Consider the following 19,594-nt stretch of genomic DNA (forward strand, 5'->3'; position numbering starts at 1 on the left):
AAACTTATATTTAGTAAAAACCAAAAAAATACCCCCCATGTTAATTTTATGTCCAATAGCCAAAAGTGTTTAAACTGAAATATTTGATTAGGAAAAAAAATATGGTACACTTAATGTGGTTTAAGTGTTATATTCAAACAAATTCAAAGCTTTATGTGGAAATAAATTATTTTATTGGTATACTTGTAAAAATGTAAAGACAATACACAATAGCATGAACTTCCCCTACACTGTTTAAATTTAAGACAAAAACGAAGGGACTGAAAAAACTGTTGAGACACTAATTTTAGCACACCCAAAGAATTGTGCATGATATGCTGTGGTTGCCCATTCATTTACTTCAACAGAGTTTAACTCTCTTCCACTGAAGTCATTGTGGCACCTCCAGCTTCACTGTCACTATCTGGAGAATCACTTGCACTACTTAGTTTCATTTCAGAATCAGATTGAGACAAATCTGATTCAGAACTACTTGAACCACATTCTCTTTCACTAAAGGATGGTTTTACCAATGAGTCTATAGGCAAGGACAACTTATCACACTGCATCTTATTCACTAATTGTGCTTCTGACTGATTTGCTAGAAGCAAGAGATTTTGAGAAATAGAAGCAAGCTTAGTGTGTGTTCATTTGTTAGCCTATTCCTCTTTTTATGTCTTGACTGAACTGAAAGCCTTCCAGTTCTGTTCACAAGAAGCTGCTGTTGGTGGAATGTTCTGGACAACAGTCATGCGTTACAGTTTCCCTTCCATCGTGTGAGGAGACATCCTCGGCTGACTATCAAATGATATCTTTGCTCCAAAGTTTTTCTTTTGTGCAGTATTCGGCAATGTCTGTTGTCACAGTTATTTTGTCGATGTTGAGGACATTAGCTACTTAGCTACTTCCATTATTGTACTGAGAACAGTAGATAATAGGGCTGTGTGAAGCTGATTCAATTCGGCAGAGATTTGGCCCAATTCAGTGGCCGAATCTCCACATTCAAATCAAATCGGGGGACCCTTTAACTTCTCCAAATCGAATCAGAACCTTCTGAATCTATTTGGACAGATTTGGACATAGAGAGAGCTTTAAATGTTTTTTCTACATACCTCTAGGTAGCAGGGGCTCATGAATGCTGTGATGCTGGGGCACACGGAGTGTCCCACAGAAGCACGGGGGGGAGGGAGCTCCCCAGTGTGCTTGGGAGCAGACCCAGAAGTGGGCCAGAAGCACTTCTGGTCCACTTCCAGGTCTACCCAGGAGGATGCCCTACCCCCGGCTTGGCAACTGATGCCTGCTGGGTTGGGAGGGGGCACCAGGTCCTGCCCTGTGGGCGATCGCCAAGTCTGGGAGGCATGGGGAGGTGGGGGTGGGCGGGTGGTGTGCCCAGGGCACTCCCCAGCAGACCCAGAAGTGGATTAGAAGTGCTTCCAGTCCACTTCCAGTTTGCAATGGAGCTTGTGGAGGCCCCCTTCCCCCCCCACTGCTGTGGGACTCTCCATGCACCCCAGCATCACAGCAGTCATGAGCTGCGCCTGCTATCTTAAAGTATGTAAAAAAGCTTTTAAAGTTGTGTCTGTGTCCAAATCGCTGATTTTCTGAATCTGAATCAAATCTTCAGATTCTGATTCAACCAAATCGAATCAGGGATAGTGATCCAAATCAACAAATCAAAGTCCTTATTCTGGCCGAATCCGAATCAAATAGGGCCCACTTCACACACCCCTAGTAGATAATACATCTTCTGATAAATGTTTGATGAACTGGATGAGAGCAAAACTCAGATCTCTCAGTAAACATGTTTTACTACTTCTTTTTTGGACAGGAGGTGAAGAAGGCAAAAGCTCAATTAGATTTTCATTCAGGTGTCTGAATATCTCTGGAATATTTGAAGGCTTGGTATATCTCCTCCAAGTTTCTTGATAGCCATTGAAATTGGTAGTAGCAAATTGAATGCTCCTTGAATGCGAACCCAGAACATATCGTTGTCAAGAATCTGCTTTCGAATGTTCATAGAAATGACCTGGGATACCGGGTCATCTACTGAAGTACACTACAAACAGTTCTTTGTGCACAGCAAACTATGGAAACACTTTTTAACAGAGCCCCGCCTAGTTTCTCCTGGCAATAAAAGTGCACTTTGCTTCCCCTGCTTCTCTTTCAGCAATTTCTTCAAAGTCTGATTAGCAACATGATGATTGCTGAATACCTTCACAATCGCTTTGCAGTTTGCCAATATTGTCTTTGTTGTATCCACACTTACTATGTCCTTTCCCAGAACATTCAACTCATAAGCAAGACAGTCAAATACTATTAAATGAGGATACTTTGCCTTTAATATTTGCCATGCAGCTTTCATGTTACTCACATTTATCAGTTACAAGGGCTTGTACTCTGGAGGGACCTGCACTTTCAAGTCTCTTCACTGAGTAATTTGTCTATATATTCACCTGTATGACGAAAAGATTTGGTATCAATTGCTTTCAGGAATATTGATTCAGGTGTTGCTAACAGTGTTCAATAAAGGATTTCCTTGTATATGAATCCATCCATTTGACATCAGAATTAGTGATTCTGCTTGACCAATTCTTTGAATAACCATCGTTTGCACTCTGTCATACTCTCTATCCAAGACAGAATGTGACAAGCGATAACGTGATGGTAATTTTTATGATGGATGAATTAGTCTGTAATGTTCCTTCCAGTATTGATTTTCAGTTATGGAAAGAGGTGTACCGCTTACAGTTATAGCTCAAGCTAATGTCTCATCTGCTTTTTTTTTTAAACAATCTTCTTTTGACATTTTTGTCCACAAAGTTTCATAAAAAGCTTGACTGTCTTGAACAGTTACTCATGATGGACCACATATCTGGTGACAGTGATCCTGAAAGTAAGGATCCTGCTTTTTTTCCCCCTAGACCTAGCAGTTTAACATTTTCATTTTCCATTTTTTGCAAATCTGTTATTTCACTTGAGCTACCAAGTTCCTCCAACAAAAGGGGAAAATATTTTTATTTGAGCCTATTCTAGTCTGGCCTCATCCATCAGAAGGAGGAGGAGAAGCAGCAGGGAGCTTGCTTCCCCCCTCCCTGCCAGAAAGAACACTCTGCTGCTCAACTTGTTGCTCAGTTGTCCTGGGACTGCAGAGCCAAAGGGAAGTATAGTTTGGCTTCTGCCATCAGCCAAAGGACTAAGTTCGCTCTGCTGGGGTGACATAGTTAACTATTGATCTATTATGTAATTTAAAAAAATTATTGTTAAGCCTAAGTCACTTTGGGTGCTTCGTGCAAGCAGAAAAGCAGGATACAAATATTTTAAATACATAAATAATAGTTCCGAGTTGCATTAACAACTTTTAAAATTATAATGTTTTAAAAGAATATAGACGCTAGTCTATACTGTGTGTTATTCAAAATATTAATTTATTTGCATAGGATTCCTGAAGTAGACTTTTCTCAGATATTGTTGTTCCACCACTTCATTGTATTAGTTTTCTGTATATGGCTTGTACCCTTTCAGGACAGTTTTTACATGTTATTAATGTTTCTTCATTCTTGTTGCATTGTTAGCATACTCCTGCCCACCATATTTACATCTACCAACTTTCTTCCTTCAGTGGCTTGAACTTCATTATAATGATGCCACACACTAGTTTTTTTTCTGATTAGGCATGATTATGACTACTTCAAAGCAAAAGCACTAAAAAACTAACAGATCTTATGCAAACACTTCCAACTTCCCCAACACGAGAAAAGAAATGAGACACTGCTCTGTGTGTTTGCTGAACTGAAAGTGAAACAAAAATTAATCAGAGTTTTTATTTTGCTTTCACTTGCAGTCTGAGATTAAATAAAAATGTTAGCTCTGATTTTGATTTGACCTGCACAGCCAATTAGGTGAATTCATAGCTTGATTTTTGGTTTGGATTATTATGCGAGTGAGTGTCTTTACCCTCCTGCTTACAAATCAATAAAACATATATGTACTCTCACACACTTCCTAGGGATAATCACCTGAAAAACATTAATTACAACTTTGAAACTGCCAAGCTTGCCTACTATTGTATTGGGAACCATTCATTGTCACTAATGAATTTTATGAAAAAATGAATTTTTGGAAATGGAAAATTTCCCAAGGAAAAATAAAGCACTGGAAAATTTTCCACCCCACATCTCTGACTGAACATTCATACTTTCTATGAAAACGAACCTCTCTCATATCCTAGTTGTACATACTTCCAAGTTTCCTATACCTTTTCTATCTCCAACCTTATCAGACACCAAAATATGGAAGGATGGAGGGAGTGAAGTAGAATTCAAATTGACAAGAGTCTTTCACTTCCAAATCAGCTTAATTTTCTTCAGTAATCAATAAAACACATTTGGTGTAAAAAATATTTTTTCTTGCCTTGATGCATGCCGTACTATTCTACTGACATTCATATCAACCTTCAGTTTCTGATTCAGTTTTGAAAAATAACAACTGTGAAACTAACAACTCTGGTGTTCAGGTGGATCTAAGTTTGCAGACCCTGCTCATACAACTCTGGGACCAACTAGTGTTACAAAGGTAAGGTCAGAATTCAGCCAGTCCAAGCTCCAAGTATGCTTATTCTAATATAATGCACTTAGAGCAGTTTTAAAAATGACTGTAAAAGAGAAGTTATTGTACATCTCCTGCAACTGTTTACATTGTTAAACACTTAAAACAGAGTTGAAGGGTGCATTTTGTATATTGTCTTTGGCATTCCTTATAACAAGGAAAGAAAAACCCAAAGGGACTGGACTCAGATCTTTGTAGCTGAACAATGAAAAATTGATTTTTCAAACTATTTTTATTTTAGAATCTACTTGTAAGCTTTTGTTAGTATAAGATATTCAGTCGATCTTTAATAAGCAAAAAGAACAGCAAGGATCTCACTTTGCTATAATTTACAATAGATGTCTAGTTTTTCTCGCCTTATCCCCAAGCCTCGAAAGACTGACTCCTTAACTATGCTACTCTGTTTGCCTTGGCCTCAAAGAAAAGGCTGAATACATTTTTCTTTTGGCATTTCCCTGTCATTTTTAAGTTTTCTTCCTACTTTTCTTTCACAAGTTACCATGTTTTGACGAGTCACTGCACAACGTTATACAAATACAGCTACCATTTATCTGTTAGTCACACACACATCCCTAGACTAGATATTTTAACTGCCAACTCCAAACCACACAAGTTAAAAGGAAAAGCTCCATTAGCTAATGAATAAGACTTAGGTCCCTTTTTAAGAACATAAGTGACATAATGGGTCACACCAACGGTCCATCTAGCCCATCTATTCTGTCTCCAACAGTGGCAGAAATGGATGCTATACAGAGAGACCACAGAATCAGATATTTTCAGAGTGCTCTATATCCCCTATTCAGTATCCTCCCTGGCATCTACCATTACTGAGTTAGAGATACCACAGGAAACATCTTCAACCATTCCATTCAACAGCCACTAATAGATCTATCATCCATGAATTTATCCAGTCTTTTTTGGAATCTGGCTATGCTATTTGCTTCTCCTGTGACAATGAATTCTACAAGTTAACTATGCATTGCATAAAAAAATTATCTTGTTAGTTTTAAACCGGTCACCTACTAACTTCAGTGGTACCCCCAGTTCTACTATTCTTGGAATCGGTAAACAACAGTTCCCTGTACAATTAGTCCACATCCTTCATGATTTTAGAGCTCTTCATCATATCCTCCCCCATCCACCTTCTTCGTTACAAACTGAAAATTTCTAACAATTTTAGTTTCTTCAGGTATGATAACTGCTGCTCCATGCCACTGATCATTTTGGTAGCTCTTCCATGTACCTCTTCTAATTCTACACACAATATTCAAGGTGCAGGCACACCATACATTTGTATAGTGGCATGACGTTCTCCATTTTGTTTTTAATTCCCTTCTTAGCAATGCACAACATTTTACTGGCTTTTCTGGTCATCGCTGCATATTTAGCTGATGTTTTCAGAAAATTATGCATCTACAATGACTCCAAAGGCTCTTTCCTCAATTGTAACAGCTAGTTCAGAACCCAGCATTGTATATATATAGTTAGTTACGTATACAGTAAAAGTTCTGTTATCCGGCATCTTACAAGCCGGCATGCTCCACTAACCGACATGCCGGCTTGTAAGATGAAGTGCCCACCTGTGGCACTTTTGGTTTCTCCAAGCCCCCATGGCTCAGAGCAAAGCAGCCTGTGCTACCGAGCCCCCACGGCCTGGGGGCATAACAGGCTGTGCGGGGACCGTCTCCCTGTCCCGGGGGGCCTGCAGGAGGGGCAGCGAGGCAGCGGGCCTAGATGCAGCGGGAGAAGCGGCAACCGGGGCTGTTCAATTAACCAGCATATTTTGTTATCCAGCATTCCCCATTCCCGGGGGAGCTTTTACTGTATCATACTGGGTTCTGAACTAATTGTTAAGATTCAGGAAAGAAACTTTGGGAGTCATGTTCACACTGGTCGAGGGCAAGTCCATTAAAGAGGGCTTCAAAATATTTAAACACAATATATCATTTGCTTTTAAAGAAGCAATCCTTCAAAACAATTTTTTAAAACACTTCTATTCAAGAGACCAAGTTAAAACTTATTTTAAGTCCTTGTATGCTCTCATTTACTTTGTAAAAGGTAGTACAACCCAATTAGATGCAATTTTATTTTGATTTTGTAATTTCCATAAAAATGCACTGCAATGCTACTTGAAAGAGACTGGGCATCTAACAGCCAATCATGTAACTGCAGCAGCAGGACCCTAAACTTCTCAACTTGCACCTGTTAATCAGCATGACTAAACTTTGGAGAAAGATGCTATAACACTGAGGAAAGATATTAAATAACTGATAGCAAAGTCAGGCAAATTAAAAGTAAAATATCACAATATTTTATTCTAATTTTTCGTATGATGTACATACAATGGGGATTAAAAAACTCTTTACCTGGTTAACTGATACTAATTCAATTATTAACAACTGGTTGAGGTCAAATGCTGTTTATACAACATAAGATAAGGAAGTGAAGATACCAGGACAGTTGCATCTGGGGTAGCAACTTAATCCATAAGTTGCTCTAGTCTTGTGTTTCAGAAAGTCATTAAGTGATGCTTAATAAGGATCTGACCTGTGTGCTCCCCCCTCCCCCCCCAGAAACCAGTACAGTACAGGCTCTCACACATAAAAAGGCTAACCCATATCCATGTCTGTACCTATGTAAAGCAAATGAAAACTTGTACTCTGATACAAATCAAGGACTTTTCTACCGCACTTGGGAGGCAGCCATCACACTTCTGGGACAACAGCACATTCTCCCTACAAGGTGGCAACCTCTCACCTCACAGGTCAGGAGACTAAACAAGAGCAGAATGAACAGATGCATGTGCATACACTGGTAAACACACAAAACCCACACAGTGGCCTTCAGAAGCCAAAGCTGTTTCATGATACCCCAGGATCTTGGGAGAGTGACAAGCTGGGGTCAGGGCAGATCCACAAAACATGGCCTGCACACCCTGTGATAAGCGCAGGTTCCACAAGCAGGGGCGTTCAGGGAGTAGACTGTGGCTTTGCTCCAGTCCTGCCCTATGCTGTCACCATCGCAAAACCCCAGCCTCAGAGCAGCTCCCCTCCCAGTCACACACCTTGCCCAAGCAGCTCCTGGCCAGTCTCCATGGAGACCCCAGGACCATGACAGCATGGGTCTGGGCTGGGCGAGGCCAGGGCAGAGCCCCAGTTCTGCAGCCTAGTGCTGTCACAGCCCCAGTGCTCCCGAGGCCTTCATGGAGACTGGTCAGGAGCCATGTGGGCAGTGGCTGCTGGGAAAAGGAATCCAGCCGTTGGCCAGATCTGCCATTTTGCCCACCCCTGTTCTAGTGGATGTCGCTCTATCTAGACTCTGAGCTCAAGGCAATTTGCATGTACATTTAATAGCAATACCTTTTAATTGGCATTCTCTTTCAAAAGGGGGAAAACAGATTTTCTGTTTTCATCAATCGGTGACTAAAAGGGGGTCTTTCAAGAGCAGAAGAGATTAAAGTAACAATTCAGGAATTTTGAATATAAGCTGAAGAAATGACCAAACTCAAATAAGCTTTAACAAATCAACCTATGAACAGATTGCTCTAATTAATAAAAAGACTGTTGATATAAATGATTTATGATTTGCTGAAAATACTCTGGGCAGCAAAACCAGTAAGTTTCTGATGAGTATACTAAAGTTTCCTATTTTTTTAAAACCAAGACACCACTGCCAACCCTTGCAATTTCTTGTAGAACACAATGTGCCTTATCTTCAAACTTTTACCTGAAATCATCAGACAGGCACCTAGTGCCCTAGACTATTTACTATGGCCTCAGAGACCACCAGTAGACCACAAACAACAGTTCGGGAACCAACAAAGTATATGATATTTATGTATTCATTCAATTTATATGCCACCCTTTCCAACAAGGCTCAAGGCGGCTTACAAGAGAAGCAATGCAGGTACTTATACAACAGGAGTACAGTGAAACAACTTAAATTGGATCTGGAATATCAACGTAAGTCACAGACCCCCTAAACGGTATCTTAGCTTGGATTTGTTTGCCAACTGCCAGCTCAGAAAGAAAAAAATCTTGCAGTACTTCCAAAAGATGTTCAGACTCTGGCTCTGGTGGGCCTCAAAAAGAAAAAAATTCCAGAGCTGTGGGGAACAAACTCCCATGGGTTTTCATCAACCAGACCTTGAGTATCGATGATAATTTCAGGTGGCTACTCTCAGCTGAACATAAGGATCACAATCAGACATGAGAGGTAGTGATCCCTTAGGTGTATATGGCCCAGACATAGATCATACCTACTTAATTTATAGATAATACCTACTTAATCTGTAATTTTGCAGAAACTGCAAAATTGGGCTTTGCCCATGAAATCCGAGAAAAAAAATTCTAAAAATAAAATGCAGCGGTCCTTGTGGCGGCTGTGGCCCAGCCTTGAAGCCTGCCAGAAAGGGGGGTGGAGGGTGGAGTGAGAGGAAGCTGCTGGCATGAAAAGGAGAAGCCAAGATGGTGGCTGCCCCCTGCCACCGATCAACTGAGACCGTTACCCATAATGTGGCCCTGCCCTTCAGTGGCTCCGCCCTGCACAAATCAACAGTGAGGGGCCACATGATGAACAGCCCTCTGCCAATCAGCGGTGACGGGTGGAGCCATATGATGGACTGCCTCCTCGGCTAATCAGTTGCGGGGCCACCAAGGCTCCTCAGCCAGAGGTGCGGGGCAGCCCGTCACAATAAACCCATGAAAATAGCAGCTGGCCCCATGGTCAGCCCATGAAATTGGCCACCTGCCTCCTCAATTTCAGTAGGCCCCTTGTCATAACCAGCACCTTGAATCGTACTTGGAAAGCTATTGGGAGCCAGATGCTGAAGCACTGGATTTACGTGCTCAAGGCAACGTTGGGGGAAGGGGAGGATGAAGACGAAGGGAGCCAAAGAACACCAAACCAAGAGACGCCCACAAAAACAGCCCAGCCAAGACAGGCGATGAGTACAAGAAGTACCCAGGTAAGAGACAAGGGCCTGGATAGTCCTGGAATTGGGGGGGCCGCGCACACACTCTCAGGAGGCCTTAAATGCCTCTACACTAATGTTTGTAGTATGGGGAACAAGCAGGAGGAACTTGCCCTCCTGTTAGCTAACACCATCCCAGATATAGTGGGGCTCACTGAAACTTGGTGGGATCCAATGCATGACTGCGCAGTAAACATCAAGGGCTATAGCTTGTATAGGCAGGGCAGAAAGGGGAGGAAAGGCGGGGGTGTGGTGCTCTATGTCAAAGAACAATGCATATCCTCAGCAAACAGCACTGGGTCTAAGGTAGGGCAGAGTGAGGTGCTCTGGGTCAGAATACAAGGGGGTTGGGGGGAAAGAGACTTAACGGTGAGGGTCTACTACAAGCCACCCAAGCAGGGAGAAGAGCTGGACCAGGAATTCTCAGGTCAGCTCGCAAAGGCAGTTAAGTCAAGGGATGTGGTCATCATGGGTGACCTAAACTATCTGGACATCTGCTGGGAAGAGCAGTTAGCCAGGTCTGACCGCTCATGCACGTTCCTAGCCGAGTTACAGGACCTCCATCTAACCCAGGAGGTGCACAGTCCCACCAGGGAAAATACCTTATTAGACCTGGTCCTGGCCATGGGCAATGACCTGGTGAGTGGACTGCAGGTTCTCGACCACCTGGGGGATAACAATCATTGCCTGCCGGAATTCAACGTCCAGCACAGGGTGTCAAAGGCCTGCAGCAAAGCAGCAGCCCTGTACTTCAGGATGGCAGATTTCAGTGAGGTAAGGAGACTAGCCAGGGAGACACTACGGTCCTGGAGGGGAGGGAATTTGGGAGTCCAAGAAGAGTGGTCGTTCCTGAAGGAGACAATCCTCCAAGCCCAAAGGGTGACAATCCCCACACGGATCAAAGGGGGCAGGAGTGCTCAAAAGCCCCCATGGCTCACCAAAAGCATCCAGGAACATCTCAAAGCCAAAAAGGAGGTGTACACCATCACCAAGAAAGATTACACCTCCATTGCTCAAGATTGTAGGGGGGCTGTAAGAAAGGCTAAGGGGGAGATGGAACTGGGACTAGCGACCTGGATCAAGGACAACAAGAAGTCCCTTTTTAAATATGTAGAGGGTAAAGAGAAGGTAGCGAGTAATGTGGGACATGCTTGGAAATTTGGTGGTTTCACTAGACAACAAAGCTAACTTGTTTAACAGATTCTTTGATTCCATTTTTCTGAGCAGGAACAGGGGACAGGGTCATCCCCCCCCCCTCCACCGCTGGGATCCTGGACAGACCCAGGGGAGGCACAGCCAGGCCCAGGGTCAGTGAGGACCTAGCCAGGGAACTTCTGGTGGGACTAGACATGTTCAAATCAGCAGGTCCTGATGATTTCCACGCCAGAGTGCTGAGGGACTTGGCAGAGGTCATTGCGGGACCCCTGACACAGCTTTATGAGTACTCACGGTGCTCTGGCAAGGTGCCAGAGGACTGGAAAAGGGCCAATGTGGTCCCCATTTCAAAAAAGGGAGGAAAGGGGACCCACAAAACTATAGGTGCATTAGTCTTACCTCAGTCCCGGGAAAGCTCTTTGAGAAAGTTATCCAGGAGCACATCTGCAAGGGACCAGCAGGGGAGATTACACTTAGGGGCAATCAACATGGGTTCATTAGAGACAGGTCCTGTCAGACCAACCTGGTTGCCTTCTACGACCAGGTCATACAACCCTTAGACGCAGGTGTCGCGGTGGACATAGTCTTCCTGGACTTCAGGAAGGCCTTCAACACTGTCTCTCACCCCGTCCTCATTAAAAAAAATTAGGCAACTGTGGTGCTGACGCCTACACGGTCAGATAGGCTGCAAACTGGCTGGACGGCCACACCCAGAGAGTGGTGGTGGATGGGCCATTTTTGACCTGGAGGGATGTGGGCAGTGGGGTTTCCCAGTGCTTGGTCCTCGGGCCCGCACTGTTCAACATCTTCATCAGTGACTTGGACAAGGGGTTGAAAAGCACCTTGTTCAAATTCGTAGATGACACTAAGATGTGGGGAGAAGTGGGCATGCTCGAAGAGAGGGACAGACTACAACTAGATCTGGACAGGTTACAGAGGTAGGCAGATGAGAATAGGATTAGTTTCAATATGGACATGTGCAAGGTACTGCACCTACTGAGGAAAAACCAGCAGCATACCTACAGGCTGGGGAACTCCCTTCTCGTCAGCACAGAGGCAGAAAAGGATCTTGGAGTCACTATTGATTCCAAGATGAACATGGGCTGCCAATGTGGGGACGTGGTCAGGAAGGCTAACCACATCTTGTCATGCATCCATAGATGCATCACGAGCAGGTCCAAGGAAGTGATCCTCCCCCTCTATGCGACACTGGTCAGGCCGCAGTTGGAGTACTGCGTCCAGTTCAGGCCACCGCACTTCAGGAGGGATGAGGACAGCATTGAGAGGGTCCAGAGGAGGGCCACTCACATATCAGGGGGCAGCAGGGCAGGCCCTACGAGGAGGCTATGAGACCTGAACCTGTTCAGCCTCCACAAGTGAAGGCTGAGAGGGGATCTGATGGCCATCTACAAACTGGCCAAGGGGAAACAGCAGGCAATGGGAGAGTCCCTGTTCCCCTGAGCACTACCGGGAGTAACAAGGAATAATGGCCATAAGTTGACTGAGAGCAGATTCAGGCTAGACATCAGGAGGCACTACTTCACAGTCAGGGCGGCCAGGAGCTGGAACCAACTTCCAAGGGAAGTGGTGCATGCTCCTACCCTGGGGGTCTTTAAAAGGAGGCTAGACATCCACCTAGCCAGGGTTGTTTGACCCCTGCATTCCTTCCTGCCCGTGACAGGGGGTCGGACTTGATGATCTGATTAGGTCCCTTCTGATCCTACCAGCTATGAAACCTACCCCCATCAGAAGGCAGGCCACCACCTTCTACACCAGTTGCAGTTTTTGGGTGGTTTTCAAGGGCAGCCCTATGTAAAGTGCATTGCAGTAGTCTAGCTCTGATGCTATGAAGACACAGATAATGTAACCAGATATAAATTCGAAAACAAGGGACCCACCAAGATCTAGTTGGTGGAAAACACAACTATGTACTGCCACCACCTGAAGATTCAGATAGAGCAAAAGATTCTGGAGCACCCCAAGATTATGAACCTAAATGACAATGGGAGGCTGAGCCCCCAGCAATGATAGGTGTCCAAATTCCTGCTCCCTGCATTTCTGACCCGCCCCACCCCATCCAAAAAAAAGTCTTGCAGTCAACCCCCACCACTACCCTGGTTTTGTCTGGATTCAGTTTTAATTGGCTCACCTGCATCCAGTCCCAAACTACAACCAAACTGTGAGGCCACGGTCAGAAGACAAAGAGAGGTACAGCTAGATGTAATGATGGCACCTCACTCCAAATCTCAGCATAATTTCACACAGTGGCCTCATAACACACATTGAACAGGAGGGGAAAGATGGAGCTCTGTATAGGGGACCCCACAGAAAAGCTCCTGAAAGGATGACAAGCACTCGCCCATCACCACCCTCTGAGTCCTCCTTGCTAGGAAACAACAGAACCAAATAAAAGCAGTGTCATTTAACCACATCATCAGTACCTTAAGGTCAAAGGCTGTATCAAAGGCTGCTGCTGAAAGTTCTAGTAAGATCAGCAGAGCACAATTTCCCCTGTTGATCTCCAGGTGCAGATTAACCAAGGACACAACAAGCATAATCTCTGTTCTCTATTCTAGGATGAAAGCTATAATGGTCCAGAAAAAAGATGGCATCCAGGTATACCTAGAGTTGTCAGGTGACCACCCATTCAATGACTTTCCACAACACTGGGAGGACAGAGACAGGGCAATAACTGGCTGGGAATTCAGTATCAAATAATACTTCGAGTAGCAGCCGGACAATTGCAGACCTCAGAGTGTCTGGCACCCTGCCCTCCTAAAGCAAAGTTTTTACAAGCCAACACGGGCATGAGGTCAGTTCACAACCAACTGTCCTCATCCCCTACCCCTACCCCACAAGCACATCCTCTGCATCAGTGGGTGATAGCAGTTAAAAAACTGTCCATGTAAACAGCACAAAACCGAGCTTCCTCAACCTCAAACTATGACACTGCAGCAAAAGTGGCAGGTCTCTAAGACAGGGCAGACATGGGTGATTTTTAAAGCCTGAAACAGCGTGACAAAAAAAAAAATCACAAATAAACAAATCTACATATATACTATTTAGTAGCCAATTGTTTTCTCTCAGCTTCTTGAAGAGCTCAAAAAACTGAACAAATTTGTTTTCCCATTGGATCAAATCACTGAAATTCTCTCTTTTAAACATGATTCTGCTGCTTCTTTTTTTCCTAACAACAGATTCAAATCATCTTTAAACTGTCTCTAACAAATAAATATATATTGACTATATTTTTTCCCTTTGCAGTACAAATTGGAACGGACTAAAGGTTTACATATACTTGAAATCCAATAAGCCTTTTGTGAACCTCAATAGAAATTAACACAGGTTTACAGTCAACCTATTATTGCATTTTTTCCCTAAGATTGCTTAATTTCTTCAAGTCTTTCTGTGAATCTACTGAAAGACAGTGGTTAAAAGGTAACTGTTAGAGCTGTAGGAAAATATACTACAATATATCTAGTATCTTATCCATCTATTAAGACTATTTTTGTGTCAATGTCATCATAAAGTTACTTAACATTTGAGATCACTATTACACACCTTTCATAGATTTTCAGGAAAACTAAGCCTGCAGCATAATTTTTGATGCTCTAAAGAAGTTATGTTATTAATAAGTCAGAACATGGTTAAAAAAGCACTAAAATGCTTTTCACTAAATCGTGTCATCATATGCATTATGTCAGAGGAACTTTTTCTATACCAAGAACAACCAATCTATGCTAGAGTGCACTGTGCAGCTCAGGTTCCAAGCTGGGACTAGAACTGCTACCGCCACTGCCTTCTGGACTGGGGTAAAGCAAGTGGCTGGGGGTCACAGGAACCAGGAGGCAGGCAAGGGCAAGTAGCCAGAGGGCAGGCTGCTCCCCACTCTCTGCCCCCATACACTTATTTTCCTGCCATACTGGGTGGGTAGGTGGGGACTTAGAATTTTCCACGTCAAGAATATAATTATCGGGGGAGTCGTCTTAAATTCAAAGTCAGCCTGGATTCAGGTACATACAGTTGATGATGCTGCAGTTAACACAGTAACACCTAGAATTATTTTCTAATTAAAAGTTATTGCTTGAATTTAATTCTTTTTGTGCTAAGGAGTTCTTTATAAATCCACCACTCCCCAGTGCTGCAAGACTTGCTCTGCCACACAGAATGTAGCACAATTCCTGTCATCAGCAACAGAAATTACTCACAGAGTAAAAATGAGCTCCCAAGTCTTTTCCAGGCATTTGCTACGCAATCAGTGTTTCTCCATCTTTTCTTTCCTAGAAGTTTGCAAAATAAATAAACAATAAACAAACATAGAAAACAATGTTTCTAGAATCAGCTTTCCCTCTCCAAAAATACATGCAGTTTAGTCCTGGGCCAAGAGCAACAACGTGAAATCAAGGAGAGAACTTCTGCTAAGTTTTTGGAGACAGTTACTAAACTGGAAGATTTCTACTGTAATTACTGATGAGCCAATAAAATAAGTTAAGGAAAAATATTAAACATAGATTTGTGTATTTTAACAGTATGCTGCACTCCTGTCATGTACTTTAAAACTTTAGAACATTCTTCAGCTAGAAGAGAATGCTAGAAGCATTCTATTCATGCTAGAACACAGTAGCACATGCAAGTTGATGAACTGAATCATGCAGCAAGCAATACCTCTGACTATATTTTAGGATATGAATAAGTTCTGTTAACACAATAAAAATGTGCTCAAATCCCTTTTCATGCTAATCAGCAATCACCAGCATTCCGAGATTGGGCTATTATAGCATGAACTTTTATAATATTTCAGTTGGGAGAGAACCAAGCCAAAAGGGCAGGGTACAGGGAAGGGGGACTGTAAAGGACAATCACACATTTCCAAACATAAAAATTTAGATGCAGCCATTAAAAACACATCCTTCCTCCTAGCAAAGTGCAACAGTGCTCCTCATAATTTAAAAAAATGCATCTCTGCCATCTCCAGATCATATTTTATAGAAACAAATTTTCAGGAAGAATTGAAACAGACTGCCTGAAGTTTACAGGTCCAGAACATCAGATAGGCAGCTGAATGGCAAGCCATATGCATTAAAATACAGAACAGAAAGGTGTGCCAAGAATAAAGCTGCTAACCCCCCCCTAATTGTATGCTGTATTTGTATCTAGAACATTCATACAGGACAGACACAATCCACAACAAATCTAACACTGTCCATCTCAAGCCAAGTCAACAGTGGGGAAATGTATACCAAAAAGTCCTGTTGGTCCGAACACTGATAAAGGTGGCCAATAGAAACTGTAATCTAGAGAAGGTTCTGGCAGCTGGAACTCTTTACTTTTCAGTGGGTCTAACCAACCTAGTACTACAAAAAGCTCCAGTGGTTGGAGATGCATCTAAAATAAAAGCACAGATCACTTCTAACACCAGCTCAACTGAAGCAGCAGGGTTGGGGGTTTTTTTGTTTTTTTTTTTTAGTGCTCTAGTGTTGACACAGCCTAACTGTAGCCTGTAAGATCAACAATGGCACCACCCATGGAGGTTGCATTTCAAGCCAAAAGCATCATGCTATGTTTCCCTACACGATTTGTGCACCTGCACAATTCCAGAAGGCTCTGGGAAGGACATGCGACTGATTTGATAAGATTAATAGTTTTCCTGGAATAAATATTTCTGAAGTCAAAAGATCAGATTGTACAGCAGTTAATTAGGCTTCTTGGATAGTAATACAGCCAAATAAAAACCTGCATTTTTCTGATTTAGTAACAGGCTGCCAGTTGGCAATCCACTGACACTGCAACAATTCACATCAGATCTCCAGACATATTAATGACAAAAATACCATGAGAAAAGCCACACAGTTCATGTTTTTTCCATAAGTCCCAATGATGCAAAAAACAAACCAGCTCATGTTGGGCCTATGGGTAAATAGTTTACAGAAACAAACCACATGTATATTCTGTATGTTTTTTTTGCCAGGGACCAGTTTACTTTCATAAATCATGTATTGCACAAATTACATGAAAGCTTCACAGACCTTTGATACTATATACCTACACTTCTATGACCTATAACAGAGAATGCAGGGAACATTTATAAAAAGAAAGGTGATCACAAGATTTCTTTTCATAAGGCATGGTTATGTTGTGAAATCACAAAAGCAAAAACAGACCTAATACACTTCAGTAACTGAAATGTGAAGACATAATGGACATACACATCTTAAAAACGGAATCCTCCTGTTCCATAAAAAAACAAGTCTCTCACACGCCAGTTATGCAGATGACAGCAAAAGAATAATTGTTGGCTCCTACAATAATATCGTTCACCAATCAAGATAGTTCAGGAATTAATGTCAGTACACAGAAAAATCAAACCGTATTAAACACATATTTAGTTGTGAAAGGGGAACCCTGTTGCCTTTTTACAGAGCATGATGATGATGCACTAACACCATCACAGGCCTGGGACACTGCTAGGAGAAGCATCAATACTCAGCCCAGGCAAGTTGATATAAAACCCAAGCTTCTTGTTGGTTTAGCCATTTTCCCTGCAGTCCCCACTGCCTTAGCTAATATTGGTGATTCCCCTCAACTAGTTTTATCATCCAGTCATCTTGGTCTCCCCCACTCCAGTCCTTGTTCCCCTCCCCCAACTCCTTTGCGCTGAGTTGCTGGCTTGCCTCTTCACCTCCATCCTCGCTAGAAAACTACTAATCTGTCCTTCCTCAATCTTTATTTAGCTGTGATTATCTTCTTCCCCACCTGCCCCCCCATTTGTCTCCCTAATTCAGCTGCTCCTTCTCTCTTCCTTCTGATCGTCGTTGACTTAACTCCTGGCCCCTTCCCCAAGGCTCTTACCTCTTGGCCTCAATGACTCCTATGGATGCAATTAGCTTTGCTGTACACTGGGGTCGAGAGTCCACGGCACCCTAGCCCAAACAGGTGTAGTGGGTGGGGATAATGCCCCTCCCCCAGGACTCCTGCCCCTCACTTTCTGCAGCCAGCCCCCCGTGAGAATACCAGCAGACACGGCTCACTATTTGGCAGCATGTCTCCCTTCGCCAATTCCGCCTGCGCAGAGGCCGAGGATCATTATTCCGCAAGTCCCTGCAGCGACGTTCTGCGCAGGCGCCAAATAGGCGGAGAAGCAGAATCCGGCTGTTCTCAGCGCTTCCCTTCAAGACGCGCATGCACCATCGGTCGCCGCTCCTTCCTCCCCCAACCCAACCAAACTGCGCAGGCGCATACTCCTTCTGTTGAGACGCCGGCTCACGCCTACCTCTGTGACGTATGTGCTTCTCCCAAGCTCCGCCTGGCCCAGTGCGCACGCGCTCTTGCCCTGAACACCCGGCGCCGCGATTGCACATGCGCGCTCGCCCCTCCCTGCTCTTTTGCCTGAAAGCGGCTCACTTTGTGGCCGCAGGATAGAGCATGCGCCGTTCTTCTTTGCGCCCCTCAGCGCCAGTAGCTCACTATTTAGCAGCGAGACGTCGCAGGGCCATTTAAACAGTGGCCGGGGGCAGGCGCGCGGGGTTTCCTTGCTCCCAGCCAGGCGGTGTTTCCCTTGGCGGCTGCCGCACACGCGGCCCGAGGGGCGGAGAAGACGGTCCTGCCAACTCCTCCCTGACGGGTTTTCGGATCTCGCTCGGCCCCCGCGTCCCTCCCGCCTCACCTGCGAGCGGCACCACGGGCTGCTTCCCCTTGTGGTCTCCTCATACTGCCCTAAACTGACACATCCGGGACTTCCCAGCGACACCGCCTCTCCGCGCCGCGACGCCACGCTCGGGGGCGGGGAGACGTAGCGCGCATGCGTGACGCGCAGGCCAGGCGGGGGAAGGCGGCAAGGATGTCGAGAGAGCGCGAGGCGCCGCGCTCGGGTGGGAGAGGTGTAGCGCGCATGCGCGGCGCGGATTTGTGAAAGGCGTCGAAAGAGGGTAGAGTGCCAGGCAGGTGAGTGAGTAGAGGCTTGGCGCTGAGGTGTAGCGCGCATGCGCAGGAAGAGGGGGGGGGTTGTCGAATGAGGAGTGAGCGTGAGGCGCCATGCTTCGGGTAGGTGGGGCTGTAGAGAGACCTAAGGCACAGGAAGGGTGTGAAGGGGAAAAGAGTGGGAGGGGACCTGACTGCATGTTTTCCTCCCATTTCTGGCCTTTCACTAGCGTTGCCAGGTGAGTCTTAAATATGAAATCAGCCGTTTGATCAAATTTAATCATAGTTGCTGAGAAACTATCATACACTGGTATCTGCCTCAAAAATTATTGTATGTATTAAACACTTACTATTATTGATCATGCATTGTACAAGGGTTGAAATTATTGTACAAGCAGGATAATTATGGTTCACATGGCAATGCTGGGGAGTGCTGCCCTTTCCTGCCCAGGGATGGAACATGGATCCCCAGGACCAGCCCTGTCAGCCCCAAATGAGACAGGCAGGACAGCTCAGGGGCCTAACCACTTGTGTGGCCCAGCATCCCAGTACCCTTTCTCCAACCAAAGCACGGTACCCTTAACACGAAGGGAAGAAAGGCAGTAAACTGTTTATGTCAGTGGTGTCACACTTTTTGGCTTGGTGGGCCACGTGCACAGTGTCCACCAGTGGGCCATATCTGAACAGTGGTCCTGATCCTGTGTGACTGGGTCCCATCCAGGAGATCCAGCTGCGTGAGGAAACAGGAACATGGCCTGGCTTTGACCTGCTGGAGCTTGGGAATTTGGTAGTGGGGGAAGGTGACGGTATTGCCACTGGTCCCCTGCTGCCAAATTTCCTGGTGGGTGGGGATGCATCTGCCCATGGGCTGGAGGTTGAGCACGCTTGGTTGCGGCATTCAACTATTTGGACCCGCAGGCCACATGAGTGGTTCAGGGCTGGTTTGCAGACCAAATGGGAACTCAC

The 19,594-nt window shown here is 44.5% G+C and overlaps 1 protein-coding gene across 10 annotated transcripts in view; it reads right to left on the bottom strand.

The window, feature by feature from the left end:
* SPOP (speckle type BTB/POZ protein) overlaps positions 1-18,505 on the bottom strand; it is a 53,092-nt gene extending 34,587 nt beyond the window's left edge. The window contains exons 1-3 of one of the 10 annotated variants that reach the window (XM_090044707.1): positions 18,375-18,505; positions 14,920-14,991; positions 2,351-2,432 (exon numbers count right to left, since the gene is read on the bottom strand). The gene's annotated coding sequence lies outside the window, so the exon portion shown is untranslated. Of the gene's footprint in view, positions 1-2,350; positions 2,433-14,919; positions 14,992-17,560; positions 17,713-17,739; positions 17,920-17,981; positions 18,355-18,374 lie in introns of those variants that run through there. The other 9 variants (XM_090044710.1, XM_090044711.1, XM_090044709.1 and 6 more) reach the window with 9 other exon arrangements.
* Positions 18,506-19,594: the final 1,089 nt, after the last annotated feature.

This window comes from Crocodylus siamensis, chromosome 4, assembly GCF_052110815.1.
Source record: "Crocodylus siamensis isolate JL-2025a chromosome 4, ASM5211081v1, whole genome shotgun sequence".
Classification (NCBI taxonomy): Eukaryota; Metazoa; Chordata; order Crocodylia; family Crocodylidae; genus Crocodylus; species Crocodylus siamensis.